This window comes from Poecilia formosa, unplaced genomic scaffold (genome assembly GCF_000485575.1).
Source record: "Poecilia formosa unplaced genomic scaffold, Poecilia_formosa-5.1.2 Scaffold246, whole genome shotgun sequence".
Lineage (NCBI taxonomy): Eukaryota > Metazoa > Chordata > Actinopteri > Cyprinodontiformes > Poeciliidae > Poecilia > Poecilia formosa.
Window position 1 is genome coordinate 855,429 of NW_006800185.1, and position 20,196 is coordinate 875,624.

The following is a 20,196-nucleotide window of genomic DNA, read 5'->3' on the forward strand; positions in this document are numbered from 1 at the left end:
TACAGTGCACTGTAAAAACAAACAAATGTAAGAAATGTTTCAGTTTTGGTCCCAAATCAAACCAAGTCTACCAGACTATCAGGAGTGAAAACACTTTTAATCTCAAACCCATTCATAACCCTGGCAGATTTAACTTGAAATCACTTTCTTTTAACTGAGAAGTTTGTCTGTGATTAGAAACTTTGTTGTGGTTAAAATGTGACAAAGTATATAAACATGTAGAGGTTACGAATACGTTTTGCGCTGCTCTTTTGCAGAACCTATTAGTCTGGTGTGTCTGAATGTGACCGTTCAGGCAGCTGGTGCTTTTCCAACTCCATTTGACACATTCTGCTAATTACCAGAGCACAAACACCCATCTCCCCCCATGCGCTTGCTCACTGGTGTGCATAAGACTGGTCATCTCAGCCCCAGCTCCCTGAGGACAGGCAGGGAGTGGAACTGTTTATGCATGTGGTTCTCTTTTGCTACTGCTCAGTAGGAGCAGAAGCCCCTGCAGAGTGCATGCAAAGCGGCTCTGGCTCTGGATGCCTCTCTCTCCCCATCGGCCTCCAGCTACTGGGAGTTGCAGTTGCTGAATATGCAGCTACTCAGAGCAGCAGCAGGTAATATTTTGCACCTCGGTGACAAAAGGGGAGAGCGTGGGAGTGCAGGTGGAAGAGGAAAGAGCCAAAGACAAGAGCGTGTGGGCAGAAAGAAATGGCTCCTTTGAGAGTGGATAAACATGTGAACACTTAGTACTTCCTGTCTCTGTCGGACTCTGAGTGGGCCGTTAATGAGTCTGAAAGCTTCATCCTTGGCACCTGTCAGCCAAGATGAAGATGAAACATCTAGTGCAGGCCGCAACTGAAAAGAAACACTTCATTTCTCTTTAATAAATAATAGTTTATTTGAGTTTTAAATGTCTTTTTTCCCTTTCAGCTCCATCCTTTTGATGGTGTGTATCTAACAAACTGAACATGACAACTGGTTAAGACGTTCAAGACTATTACGCACTTCAAAGCGCTGTGTGGTTGTTGTAGCGTAGAGGATAAATATTAACCAATAGCACTTAAACTGGCTGGTTTTGATGCCTCTCCTTTCCAAATACAGAAGTGGCAGCTTATAAAATACATGCTTGCAAAATCTTTTACTAAACTGATCTGTATATTTATTATGATAACCATCATGCACTTTCCTGATTTTCTTTAAGCGGACGTGTTATGTAAAATTAATACATAATACATATTATGTATTAATATGTACTATGTAATACGTATTAATACATAATATTAAGTATTAATACGCGTCACAGTTGCCAAATTGCTGCACATTTGGGTCTTAACTGCTTCTAAAAACAGATCAAGCTTAAAAAAAAAAAACCCACCCATTCAATTTTGGCAATAAGTTAACGTATTTTGGTGTCTGGAAAATGAACCATTTCAAAAACATTCTGATTGTTAAGTCACTTTCTAGGGCCACTGTCCCGTTACCTAGCAACCCAAGCCGAGCTCCTGCATGCTTGGTCAGCTGTACAATGGCTGCTGGAAAAGACAAGTGTTTTGTTTTTGACTTACCATTAAGAAACCACTTGCTGAATTCCTGATGCTTGTAAGCCTGTTGCAATAAGTCAGTGAAACGTATGATAAATTAAAACGAGGTCAATAATTTCTATTTGCATGACTGATTGTTTTTTTTTTCTGTCTCTGGATGATAAAAGGCTTCAGTCTGGTTCTGAAAGGCAATTTAGATTGCAGAGACTTCTGTACCACTTTTATTTGTTGTTTCGGTTGTTTTGTTTGTTTTTGTTGAATATTTAAAATTATGTCCAGTTCCAGTGTTAAATGTAATTTACAAATTAAAGTTTTTTGATCTTTGCATTGTTATGCTTTTATTGTTCTGGACAATATTATCATTTATTGCAGTAATTTTTGGAACAATTTATCGTCCAACAAAATTTGTTATAGTTGATTGTGCAGGAGGCTCCTCTTCTGCTTTTCAAAGATGTATAGTTGCATAATTATATGCCTGTGTGTGAGTATAAATGGTCCTTTTTTGAGCTACTTGACCACAGGTAAGTTTCACCAGACATAAAATCAACTTTTCCCAGACTGAAAAGTGGGACACAGGACTTTGGATGATTTAGAGAAACAGTACAAAGAGTACGGGTCAAAGATCCTGCAATCTGCATGCTCCGTTATTGTGAAATGGTTTTAGCATGACGTTGTGCTTCCTGTAGCTTTCATTTTAGTCATCTTATGATTTCTATTTCTTTGAATGTAACATAAATATTAAAGTGCTTTAATTACTTTGATTGATGGTTTTGCTGCTTTGATTGTTCCCCTTGCTCCTGTGGTCTCTGGCTTTTACGAGTCAAACAACCCAACAGTGATAACATCAAGGAATGTGAGTCCATCAGGTTATGTTTGCTCTGTTGTAACGTCTAATGGTGCTCTGCACCAAAATAAAGTGCAGTCAAGTTTTTTTCTGTTGTTGTTTGAGAATAAACAGACTCTGCATGGCCTTGATTTGACCGTACCCCCACTTAAATAGATTCTTGGAACAGTAGTTAGTAACTCCCACTCCCACTGAAGTGGCTGATGAGCTTACTGCTTTGAAATGTTTCCACTATGAAAGGCTGACTCAGGCGGCGCTTCCTGATTTATTAAAAGAAAACAGCAACAAACAACACGTCCCTTCAATCAAAGCAAACCCTCAGCTACTGGCTTGATCTTGGCTGAGGAGATTTTGAATGAATCTCTGCAAAATTGTGAAACACTCTGAGCTACTGACGGTGAAGTTTTTCTTGGTTGCCTCAGGGTGACTGAGTCAGACTTCGTGGGTGTGATGGTGACGTTTTTACTGCTTGTTTGAAAGCCGGATAAATGCAATGCCCACGGATATTTTTTGCAACTTTATACCAGTTACGCTTTGATAAAAATCTTTTTGGACACATTAGGACAACTTTCAACTCCAGATTGAGTCAGAGATCCACTGAGTAATTATTTGATTGTCTTTGAGTTTCTATGGAGTTAAATTGGAGCCATAGCGTTTGTCCAAAAGAAAAGAAAATTGAAACTGAAAAATTATTTTGAGACTGAAAAAAAGTTTGAAAAAACTGAGGCCACAAAGTTTGTTAAAAAGAAAAAAAAATTAACTTAAAAAAAGATTTGAAACAAACAAAAGTTTTGAAACTAAAAAAAGAATCTAAAACGGGAAAACAAAATTATAAATCTGAAACTTTTTTTTAGCTTTGCATCTTTTTCTGGTTTCAAATCTTTTTTTTTTCAGCTTCAAAATAATTTTCATGTTTCAAATCTTTATTTTCACTTCTTTTTTTCAGTTTCAAACTTTTTTGTTTCATACTCATTTTTCAGCTTCAATTTTTTTCTTCAGTTTCAAAACTTCCTCAGTTTAATTATTTTTTTTCGGTTACATTTTCTTTTATATCGTTTTGAACAATCATTTTGTCCCCAATTTAGCTCCATATTTACAGTCAATGAAGTTGTTCTTAAAGGCATCTTGTGGTAAATCTGTGAGATGATGGTGTCTTTCTGGGAGTGGAAAACTTTTCCCCAGATGATTAGAAACTGACAGCTAACGCTGATGGCGGCTTTATGAATTTTTTAAAAACTCTTCCACATGACACAGCACACACACAGATGGTTGAACAGCTTGCTTTGACTTTTCTCTCCGACACCTTTTTATTGCACAGGCTCTTTATTCGCTGTGCTCTCATTTTCAATGGGTTAGGTTATTAGATATGTCACATATCCTCCAGATAATTGCTGTCCCCTTCCCCTCCTTCTTGGGGTCTGGAGTTTTTTCTGCGTCCCAGCTGGTGGTCATGTGCGCTGCCAGCATTGGAAGACCTCCCTGGAGGGAAGCAAGACCAAGCGTTTTAACTGAGCCCACACCCCTCTGTGAAACTGAACCCTTTTTGCATTATTTATAAAAGAAGAATGGTCAAAGTAGTTCACAAATGACTTATTACACATATGATCTACATTTCCCATGTTTTCTTGTTATTTAAAGCAGATTTAGCCTTTGTAGATGGGTTATATTAAATGGGACCTTTTATGCAAAACCCACATTTTGCATCTTCTTGTATTTCCATTTTTGCCTGACCATTGATTCAAATCTCTCTTTACAGACAATCTGGGCTTTCTCCCATTCACTTGGATTTATCTGACAGAATTTCAACTGGGCCAATCAGCAAACAGAAGGAGAAGTTGTGAATAATGACATCAATTTTCTGTGCTCTTTTAGAATTGTAGTCTTCCTGTAATTTAGTAATGGCAGCAGAGGAAGTGAAGGAAGCAGTTCAGTCCATGTTGGCCACGCGTACAAATATTGAATTAACTTTAGCAACCATGTGACTCTGCACTTCTCTCTCCGCAGTGGAGGATGGTTGTTTGCAATGTTAGTGCTGAACTGGCGCATTACGTACGTAACAAACATTAGCATTAAAATTGAACAACTTGATTTAATTCAACATAATCCAAACCTCCAGGAAGCAATTGTTTCTTAATAGCCGAGTGTCCAGACCCTCTGGACGAAGCAAAGTGTAGAACAAGGGTCTTGTTTTTACTAGGTACTCCCACTTGGGTTTCTATTGATTCTGAAAAAAGCCCAAGTACTTTAAAAAAAAGCAAAACAACTTACTGCCAAGTTGTTTTTTTGGCAGTAAGTAATTATTATTTTTTGTCTGAAAATGGAAGCATTTCAAATTCAAAAACCTCTCGATTGTTCAGTTGCATTTGACGGACCTTGTGCCCGTTGCCTAGCAACCCCAGCAGAGTTCCGTCTGTTACCTAGCAACCCAAATGTAACTCCAGCAGGTTTGGTCAGCTGATTTTCGCTGTATGTGCTGTATCATGACTTCTGGAAAACTCAAGTGTTTTGTTATTGACTTACCACCCGGAAACCACTTGCTGCATTCTTGTTGGTTGTGGAGGAGGCTCCACTTCTTCTTTTCAAAGATGTATGGTTGTATCATTGCGCCTCTTTTTGCAACCATTTTTGCGTACAAGTTTAAATGTTGAGTTCTGGAGGGCGTGGCCAGCAGCAGTGTGTTTGGATTTAAAGTAACAAGAGGCCTTAAAACAGCTGATTCTTAACTGAGCAGACTGAAATCTTATCTAAGAATGCAAAAAGATGTAGCAAACATGTTTTGTGTAGCCCATAGTCCTAGCCCAACCATTTCAAGGAAACACAATGTTACATTTAAAACTTTATTTTTCCATGTAATGCTAAGGAGCAGTGGAGTTGCTCTGAAGATAAGTTTCTGTCTCTGAGTGTGACCCTTTCCTGCACCCAGCAGGTTGATGAGCTGAAGAGCTGTTTGGCTTCTTGCTTGGGGTCGAGGTCATTGTCCGTGTTTTCACGTCCTCCATAGCTGCAGGCTCCCTGCTGAACCTGCTTGATATTCAGTTCTTTCTCAGTTTCAGCCAAGTCTCTTATTGTTAACACAACTGCCAGCAACTAGGGAGGACTTAAATGGGATCCAGAGGTAAATGCATTGTTTTTAGGTCTTAGCTGTGTTTACAACAGCTTTAAGTCTTCCTCATTCTCTGGCGCAGTGCAGCCATGATCAGTTCGCTCTCCATCATGCACCATCTCTGTCAGGACTTGCTAAAGAATGAGCTGGAGGAGGAGCAGCTGCACTCTGAAAACTGTTGGGATAAAAAACGACCCATCCGGTTCAGCCAGGGTCATCTTCAGTGGAAAAGAGTTTGCTAGCTCCAGATGTTAGAAAAGGAAGCAGAAGACAGTAAACATTTGGTTCGTGGAAAAACACTAAACCCAAATGTTCCGTGTTCTGTCTGCAAGTTAAAGTGCCAGTTGACCAACTGGCCAGTTGCACCTATTTGCAATACAATGTAATAATTAATTTGTCAGAATTGATTCAAGCATAAAAGCAGCATATTCACTAATATAAATGGCTAAAAATGCTTATAAGAAGTTGTGTGCCACCTCTGTTAGATGTTTGAATCCAGTTTGAGGGAAAGAAGTGTCTTCAAAAATGTTTTTTTCTGTATTAATGATTTTAAAATGCCTTTACAGTGTAGTTGGAAACAGTAGCATTTTGTGAGGTATTAGTTTTTATGAAGAGTTTGAGTATAAATGGGTTAAAGAAACAGCCATGCAGTTTTTAGAGTGTACCTGCATACAGAGTTAAGGAAATACCTTACACAACATAACTCAGTGATAGAATGTGATTAATGACCTGATGTGCCGGTTAATAAAGGTGGGTAGTAATCAGTTACATGTAACAAAAAATTTACTTTTAGAAGTAGCTTTACTACACTGTACGTTTTTACGTTTACAGTTTAAAGTGTAACTAACTCCCAAATAATATTTTCTTTTCTGATAAACTATCGAAATGGTTATTTAGAGTTCTTTATTTATGTTTCTTTGGGAGTTTTTAAATTTTTGTGTAAATTTGCTTAGTAATATTATAAAGTATTCCCATAGCTCACCATCTACAATAACTCTGAATAAACTTTGGGCCTCCACACCCAAGAGCACCATGATAAAAATGCATAAACATATTTAAAATAACATTGAATAATACAAACTAGATGCCATTTCACTTGGAACAATGATTTTCATTATTTTTAGAGTTGTTACACAAATAATGGATGATCTCTTCCTGATGTTGGCTGCTGTCGCTGTTGGGAAAACACAATATATCAAACTTGTTGACTTGTTCACTGTAAATTTTGTTTATTCACTGATGTTACTTTTAAATAATTGAAACCAAATGCCTTAAATGCTACTGTGCATTTCAAAATACAAATATATGTATTTAGTTTGCTATTGCTGTAAGGTGAAAATCAGTAGCCATGATAGCAGTGGTAAGATGTTAGCTAATTACAAATGAGCTCATGCTACACATGTAGGGTAGCTCAGGAATGATGAAGAATCTGGTGTTGACATGTTGGTATGGGGGGACCAAATGAAAATTTGCTTAAGGCCAAAAAAAGGCTCGGGTCGGCCCTGGGATCAGTTAAGTATTTATTTTATTATTATTGGAAATTTAATTAAAGTGAGAACTCCTATTTCTACACAAGCTCCCAGAAGTTATATGCTAATAAAATTTTTTGAAAGTGTGTTTCTTCTGCCTAAATTNTTTCTACACAAGCTCCCAGAAGTTATATGCTAATAACATTTTTTGAAAGTGTGTTTCTTCTGCCTAAATTTAACAGTATTTATTATTTTTTTAATTTACTCTTTAAGACATCATAATTTGTACATCAGATTAATATTTTTGTCAGCACACACACTGGCTTGATTGACAGCGCTAAGACCCTCCTCTGTGTTCTGATTGGTTGTTTCTAGTTGGTACTGGGAGCAGTGGGAGCTCGTTTTTTTCACAGATTAAAAACGAGCTCGATATAGTCACAGTTTCAACAAATATTTAAAACATACATACATACATACATGCATACATACACACACGTGTGTGTGTGTGTGTATATATATATATATATATATATATATATTTATATATTTTTTTTTTTTTTTTTAAAAAAATATTACATACTGTAGCTTTAATCAAAACTGAAGAAATTTTGCAAAACTTTTTTACTCTTGTTTGAGTAATTACTTGAACAGCTACATTTATTTAATTAAAAAATATACGCTGAAGTTGTTCTACTCTTAACTTAAGTGCAAATTTTGGATCCTGTACCCTCTTTTGTTTAAATCACAGCTTGGACGCTCATCCAGATAAATAAATAAATGAAGGAATAATTCACATTGAAAACAGTTTTCCTTTTTTTTTTTAAGATAAATTCCTCGTTTCTACTTTAGTTTTTTTTAAAATCAATATTATCAACGAAGCGTTCCTTACTGTGTAGTGCATGCACACTGGGCCGAGCTGGACCTGCTTCACATCCGGGCTGTGACATCATCGCCTCGCTGGTTCCATTGCGTCCTTACTACTGGCGCACGCCGCTCTGCCCCGCGAGCACATCAGCAGCAGCAGCAGCAGCAGCGGAGCGCCGACAGCGCTGTTTTCACACCAGACGCTTCCCATAACTATCAAGCTGCTGCTTCATTTCTGGATACGACGTGCGTGCTTTTTAGTTTTATTTCATTCCTTCTTCTTCTTCGCCTGTTTCGCATCGCTTGCCCGGACAGCGTGGATATTTCGCGGAGCGTTTTTCTTTGTGAGTACTGACTCGGGGCTTGTCCCGACGCGACAACAACAGGGGGCGTTAATTGTATCGATTGTGTGATGGTTGTTGCTAGCAGAAAGCTATGGAGATGAGCCCCGTGAATGCCGTCCGTGATGCGGTTGCATGCGGCTCGGACCAGGCCACCACAACCCCCTGCTTAGGGTTTTGTTTCTGACATGGCTTTTGTGTACAAACAGCTTTGCTGCCGTACAGATTCCTTGATTTTTGTCCCGCGTTTGCCAGAAGCACCTCGTTATTTTTGCTGACTGCGTATCCTTCAGGGTTGCGTCTTAATTGCTACCCTCATTTTTATTTCTAGGCTAAAAAAAACAAAAAAAACACACAACACAAATCAGCATTTCCAACCCGCAATCCTTAGAAAACCCCTCAGATATACAAAAAAACACATTTATAACTGTGAAAATATTGTTTTAGTCATTGAGAATACTAAGGTTTCTGTTTGTTTTTAATTTGCATGACTCCTGCATATTTTTTGATGCTGCTTCACATCTGGTTTGAATCTAATTTTGAATCATTGGATATAAATCCTGATTTAACACACAGTTTGCTGCTGTCGAAACTGCATTTCCATATTTCTGAAGTGTTTGCCATCCCCTTAACTGCAAGCAGTCCTGAAAGCATTGCTGTTTTTTCCCTCCCTCTGTGATTCCATTCCAGTAATCTGCATTAAGATCCCAGTTCCCTTTGCTCCCAGCGCTGAACTGCACACTGCACTGTGGTTTTCTGGTCATCTTTGAAAGCTAATCACAGTCAGTAAGGGTGTAATTATGCTGCATTAAGCTACCTTTCCTGCAGTGGCTCAAACTGACCTCTCATTAACCTGCCACACACACACAGCACAAACGAGCTGAACATTTTATTATGATAGCTGTTTTGATCTTGTGTTTTGGAGCAGAAATCCTGGAAAGAAGTAAACAAGTGATCAGCTGAACCTGTTTCTCGTGTTTTTGGAGGATGTTTGCTGAGGCATTTTGCTGCGGCTGTCATGTGCTCATCTGGAATCATCTGGAAAACAACCCCTCGTTTCTCACCAAGTGCAATACTCTGGGTGGGACTAGTTTGATTAAATTGGCATAAGTTATCACTGGGTGTTTGAAAAGCTTCAGTACGCCTCATGCTTGAAACTCACTTTCAGTTCCGATTTTAAATATTATATTTATTTCTGTATGAAGCAAAAAGAGGAATCATGCCTGAGAATAAATTCTTACTTCCCATTTGGTAAAGCAAGGGATTGTTCTGGATTGTTGAATTGAAAAAAGGTTCTGGAAAGATGCTAAACAGTATTTTTACTCTTTTGCCAGTTAGGTTTGCACCAGTTTTCTAATTTTATGCCTGTGTACAAATAATTTTGTATCCATGCACTTAAACCATGTCATTTTCGTTTACTTTGTAGGTTTTTGTAAATATTTTTGATGAATTATTGAGTTAAATGTTTATAAAAATGCTCAAATCTTTTGTATATTTTAACCCAGTTGCATATTAAGATTTGAAAACTTTGTGTCATACTTCATTCTTACAAAATTTGACAGATAATGATCCCTGATCCAGCCAAAAATAACTGATCTGCTTGAGTCATGCAGCCAAACTTCATTAGATTAGATTACGAGTCAAGGAGAGAAAAATATTTGAAGTTATTGCTTGATAAAGTATCAACTAATAAAAAGTTGGAGACAAGAAAACAAAAACCTGGAAAGGTAAGACATGTTTGAGGCAGGATGACCAGCACCTCTCACATTTTTTTAGTATTAATCTAGATTAATTAGTCCATGAATCTGATGCTAACATGTAGTCTGAGTGCTGAAGCCAAAGTGGATTTCTGCCTCCTAATTTACAAAAACCACAGCAGTTTATGCCAACGCCACTGATAAAACCTTTAAACTATCATTTTACATTTGTTGGCCTAAAAAAAACATATTATTTAGACAGAGAATTGAGGTAAGAGCTTCAGGAATTGTTCTGTGTATGATCGAACATGTAAAGATGTTTTAAATTTGATAAAATCATGTTGAAACACACCGAATCTGAAGATAATATTTCCCAGTTCTTTCCCCCTTAAATGGAGGCCAGCTGAAAATATCTATAAAATTGTTCACCGAGGTCCAAAAAGCTGCTGTTCTTTTGTTTACAATTAAAGGCTTTTCAACATCTAAATCATCTTTTAAATATTATTACAGTGAATAAAGGAGTGGCATTAGCTTGACTCAAACTTATGACCCCTGGATTATTAACACAACCCCCTTTCCTGTTGAGCAACACAAATACGGTGCGGTGCGTACGTGTCATGATCCCGGCTGTTTAATTTACAAATTAAACTAGAAAATTATTTATCATCTAATGTGGAAATACTCTGTCATCACTGCGTTGCTGCAGCTGTTCCGACCGGAAATGACAATACTTGTAACAAAACTGACACCTTTCATTTATAAAACAGTTTCTGTTGTTTACACATCATAAATAACTATTTAAATGTGATTTCTCTCTCTGTATTGTGGCTCTGGTGATGCAGAAAAAGCATGTAGCTTTTGAGCTAGAATGTTCAAAAAACACCATCTGAAAATGTGCGTACAGCAGAAATATGTAAATGTACCGCCATATTTACGACTATTTTGTTTTATTTATTGCTAACAAAAAAAAAAGCAAAATGATAAAAACCCCAAAATCCCAACTGAAAAATAAGGATGACATTAGTTCATTCATATTTAATCAGATGAAATGGTTCTTGCTTTCCAGTTTGAGCTTTTGTATTTCTGAGATTTTTTGGGTCTTAAATTTTTAATTCAGATTAAATATTTATAAATAAAACATAGATATCTATTTAAAATAGAGTTGTTGGTAAGTGAGGTCTACATTGTACCTTAAAGTTAAAATTTAAGGTACAATATGGTAGTTTTTCTACAAAGAAGACTTCAGTTTGGGAAATATAACTTTAAATGCCCCAAACAGACATTTTTCCTTTTCTGTCTAACAGCAGCAGACCTAAATGCACAAAGCTGGTCCCAAAATAAGTCTGACAAATGTTTGTTTTCGATGTTGCCTTCTGTAGAGTTGCTTTTGCTTGAGATTGAGCATTGACTTGTCAAGAAGGGGAAGTTTCACAGGCACCGAAAGCGAAGGTGGAAACTTTGATGGACATCTAAAGTTGGGAAGTTGAATTGTGGTTCATATTTTAGCCTTTAAAGGAACCCTGACTTTAGTCGCATGAGCAGCAGCTGCAACAGATGTCTGGTCAGCGAGGGTCACGGGACGCTGCTCTCACATGCCTTAAAGGACTGTTGTGGCTAAAGGGGAACTATTAAATTTGCTTTTTACACATTTTCATACCTTCATATAGGTGTCAACTGCTTCTAAAAATAGTCAAAGGACTTAAAAAATCCCTACCCAACTGTTTTGTGGCAATAAGTTTATATCTTTTGGTGTCTGGAAATTGAGCAATTTCAAAAACCTACAGAATGTAAAGTCACAAATCAGCAGGCACTGATCCTTCACCTAGTGACCCTGGCCACGCCTAGTTCGTTACCTAGCAACCCCAGCAGAGTTCCGCTCCGTCACCTAGCAACCCCAGGAGAGTTCCGCCCCGTTACCTAGCAACTCAGGTGGAACTCCAGAATGTTTGGTCGCATTAAGCAGTACATCTATTAATCTCATGATAAATTAAAATGAGGTTGATCATTTCCATTTGCATGATTCTTTTTTTGTTTCTGCGGTCTGGGTCTTTGGTCTCAACAAGCCCCTTTTTTTGAAGGACAATTTTGCTTTCAGAGAATTCAGTTTCCATTTTATTTGTTGTTTTGTTTACTTATGTGAGATATTTAAAATATCTTCAAGATCCAGTGTAAAATGTCCTTTATAAACTATTGTTTACTGATCTTCGACAGGGTGTTCTTGCATTATTATGCAAGTGTTTTGTTGCTGACTTACTGTCCAGAAATCACCTGCTACATTCTTGCTAGTCGTGCAGCGGGCTCTATTGATGCTTTTCACATATGTACGCTTGTATAATTTGCATTCATTTTCAAACATTGAACTTAGACTTGTTTTAAGAGGCCCTAAAACAACTTATTCTGAAAAAAGCTCAAAATTGACAGAACTGAACAGTTTAAAATCTAATAATCTAAGAATGATTTTGTAATGAACATATTTTGTATCGCCCATAAACCTGTCCTAACCTGTTCAAGGAAGCATAATAACAGGTTTTGATAAAAATTGTCTGCAAACATTCAAAGCTTTAATTGGATTGTGGGATTCTTACACAGTCATTGAAAAGTGAAGTGTAAATTCTTGTACAAAAAGGCTAAACTTTCATATCATTTGCTCCACTGGTTTTTGTAATGTTGGGGGCATTTTTCCAAATGAAACACAAAAACAGCATGTTGTCAGAATCTTATTTTACTGTTCAACAATCATGCGTCACTGGCGTTTATTATAGTTGCTCGTTTTTATGGGCTAACAGCTCAGTAATTCCAATAGTTCGTCTTGTTAATGCTTGGTAATTAATGCTAAATATCATGTTTGTTTTCAGGTTGATGGTCTGTTTATGATCGTTGTGGCTAATTCAGAGCAGCTTTCCAGATTGAACAAGGCCTGCTGGTCATTGGTTGATTTCTGTTTTATTCTCCTGCCTGTTTCTATGGATTCACGGGTTGCTTGATCGGCTGTGTCACCTTGACCCACTTTGCACACAGTCGCAGCTGCTTTAAGCGAGATGCCAATTTAATTATATGAGAACAAAAAATAAAATCAGATTTGTTCCCCAAATTGGCAGCTGCATTCTGTTATTGAATATAAAGGTCTAAGGTGAAATCTTAATGAGCAAGCAGCTGAAGCAGCAATCTAATCTATGTTCTTCCCATGGATTGAGTTTCGGTTTATGATAATATTCCCTGGGTGTTCTGCCGGATTCTTGAAATATTTCACAGTAGAAGATAAGAAAAACCCAAAATAAATTATCATTTGAATTCCTTGTTGACATGTTCCAGTTAATGTCAGTGAAAAATATCCATGTGGGAAGTCTTGTTCCTGTAATGAGCTAAATTAATTTAAACAAGAATATGATGGCCAATCAGTTTGTGTAGAAATGCACCAATCAAGATTTTCCTGGGAGAAAAAAATAAATCTTTGAAAGCTAACATGCAAATTAAAATTTTTAACCACATTGAAAAAACACAAAATCTTACCAACTATTTGGCAATAGTTGTACTTGTATAATTTGCATTCATTATACAAGAAGGAATGCATGAGTTAATTTACTCACAAGTAGGAGACTTAAACATTTATCACAGCATTTTGTGGTACTATAATGCTAAAAATGACTAAAACACAATTTATTATTTATTTTTTAGGATGGCACATCATTCATAATGATACAAACACAAATGTTGTTCTTGAAAGACAAAATAAGCTCCTTTAAAGAAGTGAAATTTATATTCCTGAACTGCACATAGTAGCTGGAGAAAATAGTAAAAATAGTAATATATAGGAGCTTGTTTTATGAAAATAATCCCTCAATATTGATGAATATTGATTTAGTTACACTGGCAGATTATTTCACTTATACAAGACATTTTTCCCATATCATCAGTGAAATAATCTGCCAGTGGAACCAGAACTTTATCATCAATATTAAGAAATTATTGACTAAAAACAAGCTTCTGTATCTTGCTGAAAAATTACTTGTAAGTTAGTTGTGTCTTATTTAATCAGAAAATGACTCTATCCTTCATGTGATTTCCTCAAAAATTACATCAAACCTGTGCTGTTAGTTGATGGGATGTGATTGAAGTCCCATTTCTGGCAGTTTGACCTGTTTCGTTTTAGTTTTATGTCACATTTTCACTTGTAAGCGACTCTAAATGCCCTTTAAATGCTCTGCATGCCTGCAGCTCCCTCTCTCAGATGTTACAGTAGATATTCCGGTTAATCCCACTTGGTGACAGCACATTGCTTTTTGCCATGTGGCCTCTTTGCAACTGCAAAGCTCCCCTAATGTCTTTTTTTGTCTTTTCACTCGGCGCGCCCCTGAATGCCCTCTCATAAACTGCCCATTCTGCCTATTCAGCTTAACCTTTGTGGGGACGGCTATTCATACTTCTGGTGGTACTTTTCGTGGACGGTTGCAGCTCAACTCTTGCATGCTTGTTAGGAATGCCTACCTGATAATATGAAAGCCTGAATCCGTTCTTGTCAAAAGATGTGTTCAGGTTTCTTGCTTTGTAATAGGATTAGGACTGTGAGCATTAACAAGGGTTGGACTGGGGCTACAATAGGAGCCGTGTCTGGTGAGTTTCAGTTGGATTTGCTTTAGGGATCTTAAAGTTTTTCCTTTGCACTTCTGTAGATTTAGTTTATGGGTTTTTCTTAACTGATGATTTAGAGAGACAGCATAAATATGTATGTTTTAGGACAAAGAAAAAGTTTGTTTCAAGTTTCGTCTTAGTTTTAGACAAACATTCAGACACAAGTTATAAAAAGTCTTATGGTTATTTATTCCTGATTATATGAAAAGATCAATTCATTTTCTCACCAAACTTCTTGTTGCCATTTGGACCCAATTTACTTCAATTTTTACCTGTAAACAAACCATTTCCTAACCACAAAATCCTGTTTAACCACATTTGTTTTTCTTTGGAGTTAAATGTTGTAAAAATGTTAACAGTTCTCAAACTTTTAATAGTATATATTCATTTCATTAGTACGCCATGTTTCCATTTATTTTGCAGCTGACTAAAGGGAGGTTTTGACCTCTGAAGCTCAATTTACTGCTGGCAGATGTTGTTTATGTGTGTCATACAAACATATTCCCCAACAGTAGACGTTACCAGATTATTGGGAATTACCTTTTAATCATAGGTTCTTAATACTGGACCAAGGCCACTGGGAACAAAACATTCACTGGTTTATTTTGTCCAAAGCCAGCCAGTCACATAAATTGCAGATTTTTTTCTTTTTAGCTTCTCATTGAAAAGCAGCAGTTTCACTTAAGATTCTTGGTTTGGCTCAGCTTGAGGAAGTTTGTTGGTTCTTATCAACTGCTTCACTGCACGAATTACACAGGACGATGCATTGGTGAGGACATTCACTGTAGTTCACTGGCGACTCAAGCATATCGCTGCCCCCTACAGGTCAGCAGTAGAAACTGAGGCTCGCTCTGTTGTTTGAGCTGCAAACACACCACTAGCTTCATTTCCATTGACCACATAAGTGAGGAATTTGACATTTCGAAAATAAATTTGCGAAATAGAAACACGTCAATTTTGAAAAAACTCATTTTTTAAAATAAATTTTTGGCAAAATTAGAATGGAAACACTTTTTTCTCATCGCACGGGTCACATAGTCAGCATCTGGATGTTACTATGAAGAAAACAGGAAGATGTCTTCTCATGACTTATTGCATGAACAGACTTATTCACGTATGATTTTAATTTAATTCCTTATTTAATGGAAATACAGCGATTTCAAAATTGTTTTTTTGATATAACCAGAAACTGGACAAAGATTTGTGCTCATTTGTAATGGAAATACAGCTACTGTTGCTTTTCTTTTGATCAACTTTATGCATAAATTTGGCCTCATTTGACCAGTTGGCTCTAATTTCCAACCTTGCCTAAATATATATTTTTTGTTTAATAATTTAAGGATCTCTTCTGAATCCCCTTCGCTTCCAATTTCCTGATCCCTAATTTACTCTTGAGCCTGCGAAACAGATCAAGTTTTGTTTTTGTTGAACACTGGGATGTTGAATGAATCTTAAATTTATTCCAAGATCTTCCAAACTCAGAGCTACGAGCCCAGTCTTATGTTGCCAAAACTCATAGAGGCCATTCTTCCTTTCTGTTATGTATGGATCTGTCTTAGAGAGCCTCAGTTTATTGTGGTTACGCCGCAGCTAAAGGGGTGCGAAGGATCAAAGACCCACTCAGAGTAATAAAAGCTTACCCTGTAGAGTGCTGAACTGACCCCCAGACCTTAAGCTCTTTATTACTGCAGCTCACGGCTAATTATTGTGGACAACGCCAGAAAACTGCCCAACCCCTCCAACGGTGCAGGGTGGTCGGCTGTGGCTCCCCCTCCCTGTGTTACCACTTCTGTACATTTGAGGTCAACAGAGAGGGAACTCTCTGGTTCCCCTAACCCATATCCACCCCAAGAAACAACAACAACTTCATCTAGGAAGGTAAAGAGAAGTTTTCAACCTGAACAGAGAAACAATGTTCTTCCCCTCAGCCAAAGGAAATAAAATGATACCATATTCTCCTCTGGCTGTACAAATCTGGACTCCTCAGGCCACATCCTCCAGACCATGTATGGCTATTATAAAGTGTGTTTGAGCCTAAAATTAGCTGCAAGTTATGTAAAAATACTTAATGTGAGTCTAGTTTTTAATCTTAAAGGGGACCCATTAGGCAAAGTTCACATTTTGCATGTTTTTATGCTTCCATTTGGGGGTCCACTTCTTCTAAAAACAGCCCAACTGCTTAAAACACACACACAATTACTTTTGGGCATTAAGTTAATGTTTTTTGGTGTCTGGAAAATGAGCCTTTTCAGAAACCTCGCAATTGTTAAGGCCTGTTAGAAAAGTACTGCGCCGTTACCTAGCAACTCAGTGGAATTCCGCTCATCACCTAGCAACAAAAGCGGAGCTCCAGCATGTTTGGTCAGCTGGTATTACTGCTTTATGCGCTATACAATGGCTGCAGGAAAAGTCAAGTGTTTTGTTGTTTAGTTACCATCCAGAAAACATTTGCTGCGACCTTGTTGGTTGTGCAGGAGTCTCCACTTCATTACCTAATAATGATTTCGTACAAAAAGCGCAATGGACATGTTTTGCATAGACCATTGAACAATCCTAACCTGTTCAAGCCAGCATAATAGGTCACCTTTAAGACAAAGCGATTACACTAAAAAGTGCTCACCACCTCAGGGTGCCATATAGTAAATTAATAAATACAAAATGTCAGGAAAATATGTCACTAAACACTAGAACATATTTTGGCGACTTTTATATTTTGTTGCAAAATTTAGACTATTTTCATGAAAGCAGCCTCCCAGTGTTAGCCCACTTATGAGGTGCCCCATGTTTTCCTCTGAGCTGCAAGAACTCGCTGTCCTTCCACATCACATGTTTGGGAACATATAGGACCCTCTGAAATAGCTCCCATATATAAAGGTGTGCTGTAAGGAGCTTGACCTGTCGTACGATAGTTGGCATGTCTGCATTAGGTTTTGACAGGACGGTCTTCTTATTGAAGTGATTTAAGAGCCTTCAGTTTGAAGGTGACATTTTGACTGTCTTTGAAGCTTTATTTCAAAGACAGTCATGGTATTCATGGATTTTCCAGCTGGCCTGTTTTACCCCCAACACCCCAAACAGGCCTGGTACTGGGGGCAACAGCACTTCCGCCAACAAAATTGATCCGGACGTGCTATTAACTTTAACCAATATAAGCAGATTTAACGAAGAGAGACTCCTCTAAATGCCAGAAACATTTCCAACACTAAATCAAAAAGCAAAGTCTATACTGTGCTTGAAATCCTTTAAAAGGCTTGATTTTCAATTAGGTGTTATTTTGAGACAATTTTCAAGTAAAATAATGGTAATATAACCGTAAGAATGCAAAAACACATGCTCAAACATCAATAAACTTTAAATCCTAATGAATATTTAGCAAAGCAGATAAACAAAAACAACAAATAACATTAATTATGAAGTTGCTATAAACAAAAACAGGACAGCTGAGGCCACAGCACCAGACTTAAGACGAGTTTTGGTAGAACAATAAATCATGCAATTGGAAATGATTGAGCTGGTTTTAATTTGTTATGTGATTAATTTATTTATTGTTTATTGTGACAGACCTGGGTGTTATCAGTGTTTGCAAAGTGCTTGGTTTTCATTTATAAAGTCCTTTAAAGTGAAATACCCAAAGCTTTTTCTCTGTTTGGCCTCCATGTCGGCCTGGATGCTTGTTTACATTGTTCATGGTGGTTTTCTTCTCACCTTGGAGCCCTTCAGAGCGTAAAAGGCTTTACAGCTGATGATGTTGGGGCTTGCAGAGCAACATGTGAAGCATTTCAGACTGATATAGCATGTCACAAGCCACTGGAAATAATACCATTCAGTGCTCAGTGGGGCAATTGTCACATTGCATCTGAAAGGCTCTTAAGATTGTTCACTACACAAGAAGAGCAGAGCAACTTGGGCTTCATTTTAGCGCTGCCACAAGTCAAAGCCTGAATAATGGCTTTCATTGGCCTGGCTTTCATAAGGTTGTAAATTAAAACATAGACACAGTACCATCATTCAGACCCGTAGGGATTTCACCACTTAGTGAGCCAAATCAGAAGCTAAAACTGTCTAATCATTCACAGTGGGCTTGGCTGCTCTACCAACTAACTGCTCATTGTCATTCAATTTTAATATAAAAATACTTATTAATTAAACAGTTTTGTAAATTAGTTGGAGTGTTTTCACACCTGATAGACTTTGTTTGATTAGGGACTGAAAGTTCAACATTTGTTAAATTTTCAGCTGCTGTGGTTCACTTTCACACTGCACAGTGTCAAACAAACCAAACCGATTGAAAAACTTGTTCCCCTCCTCACCTGTGGTGGTGCTGCACCAAGAACCACTAAAGGAAATGACATGAAAACCTCTGAAGAAGACACTGAGTGCAACTTCATTCTTCCCAAAAGGTAAACAAAAATGGAGTAGCGTTAGATTTTAGCAGTTGTAGGATTTCTCTTTTCTCTTTGGTAAAAGGCCGTAAGGCATTTCTCCCTTTAGTGTTAGACTCTCTCCTTTGTTTTGGTTGTGTTTACCCAGAATGCCCTGCACTGTAGTCAGCTTTCAGCTTTTAAGCCAGGATCTGGTACGTTTAACATTCACATATGAATTCAAACAGCTCCGGAATCCACTGCAACTGAACCGAGACCGACACTGAGTTTGCTTTTTTGTCAATTTCCAAACAAACTTCACTTTCTTAACAAACGAACTGGAGTCTGATTAAAGCGGACTAAACATGGCTGGTGCGAATACTCCCTTAATGTTGTGGTTGAACCTGTATGAGTACAGGCCTTTGTTTATGCTTTGTGTTATGGTAATTTAGTGAATTATTTGTAGAAATTTTCAAAACTAAGTGAAAAATACAATATTTGGAATGGATTAATTGCTGGAAATACTTTTATAGAGTTGTATTTAACATCTCACAGTATGGCATGGAAATATTCTGTATATCCAGGCTTTCTCTTTTCCTCATAAATCTTTACCAGCATATGTGTGCAGGGTTGTATAGGCATGTGGAAATGATACCAGAGAAGTTTGGTGCCATTGGTCTGCCCCAAGACCGCACAGTGTGCTCTGCTGCCAACAGTGCCTCCAATAATTATAGAGCAGACGTTTGGAGGCTGCTGCTATCCAGGCCGAACTGAAACTAAAACCCCCATTTCATCTTTGGTATTTGCTTTTTTTTCAGTACACAAGAACCCCATGTTTAAAAATTGTTATTTTTGGACTGCAGCTTGACTTGCTCTGAATATCACTGAAAAAAAAAAAACAGAGTAACTATTCACCATGTTGGAAGAGAAGTGGCTCTAACATGGAGCAGCCTTGTGGCTTTACCTTTACACCTGTTTGATTATTACTGTGGAAATGATTCAATCTGCTTGTGAACCTGTGATTCTTCATCCTACTCATCACAACACGTAACTTTTAGATGAGAAACTAATAAATTCTAGAGAGAATGCGTGAACTGTGAATTTAAGTCACTATTACTAAAAAATAATCAGTTAGTCGAGTTTATCTGTATAGCACATTTCAGCACTGAGGCAGTTCAAAGGACTTTACATAATAAAAGCAAAAGTGCAAAGTTATAAAGAAAACAACATGCAGACAACAGTTGAACAAACATTACATTTTTATGAGAGCAAATGTGTTGGTCAATGTTTCATTTACTGTGGTTCAAATACAACTCTAATTTTTTTAGTCTTGATTTTTTTTATTTTTCACCTGTT

General features: G+C 37.4%; 1 protein-coding gene across 17 annotated transcripts in view; it reads left to right on the top strand.

The window, feature by feature from the left end:
- LOC103150271 (pleckstrin homology domain-containing family A member 5-like) overlaps nt 1-20,196 on the top strand; it is a 117,854-nt gene that overhangs the window by 47,135 nt on the left and 50,523 nt on the right. Inside the window, exon 1 of one of the 17 annotated variants that reach the window (XM_016680567.1) lies at nt 7,839-8,058. The exons of 15 other annotated variants lie outside the window; for them this stretch is intronic. The gene's annotated coding sequence lies outside the window, so the exon portion shown is untranslated. Of the gene's footprint in view, nt 1-7,838; nt 8,157-20,196 lie in introns of those variants that run through there. One more of the 17 variants, XM_016680566.1, reaches the window with a different exon arrangement.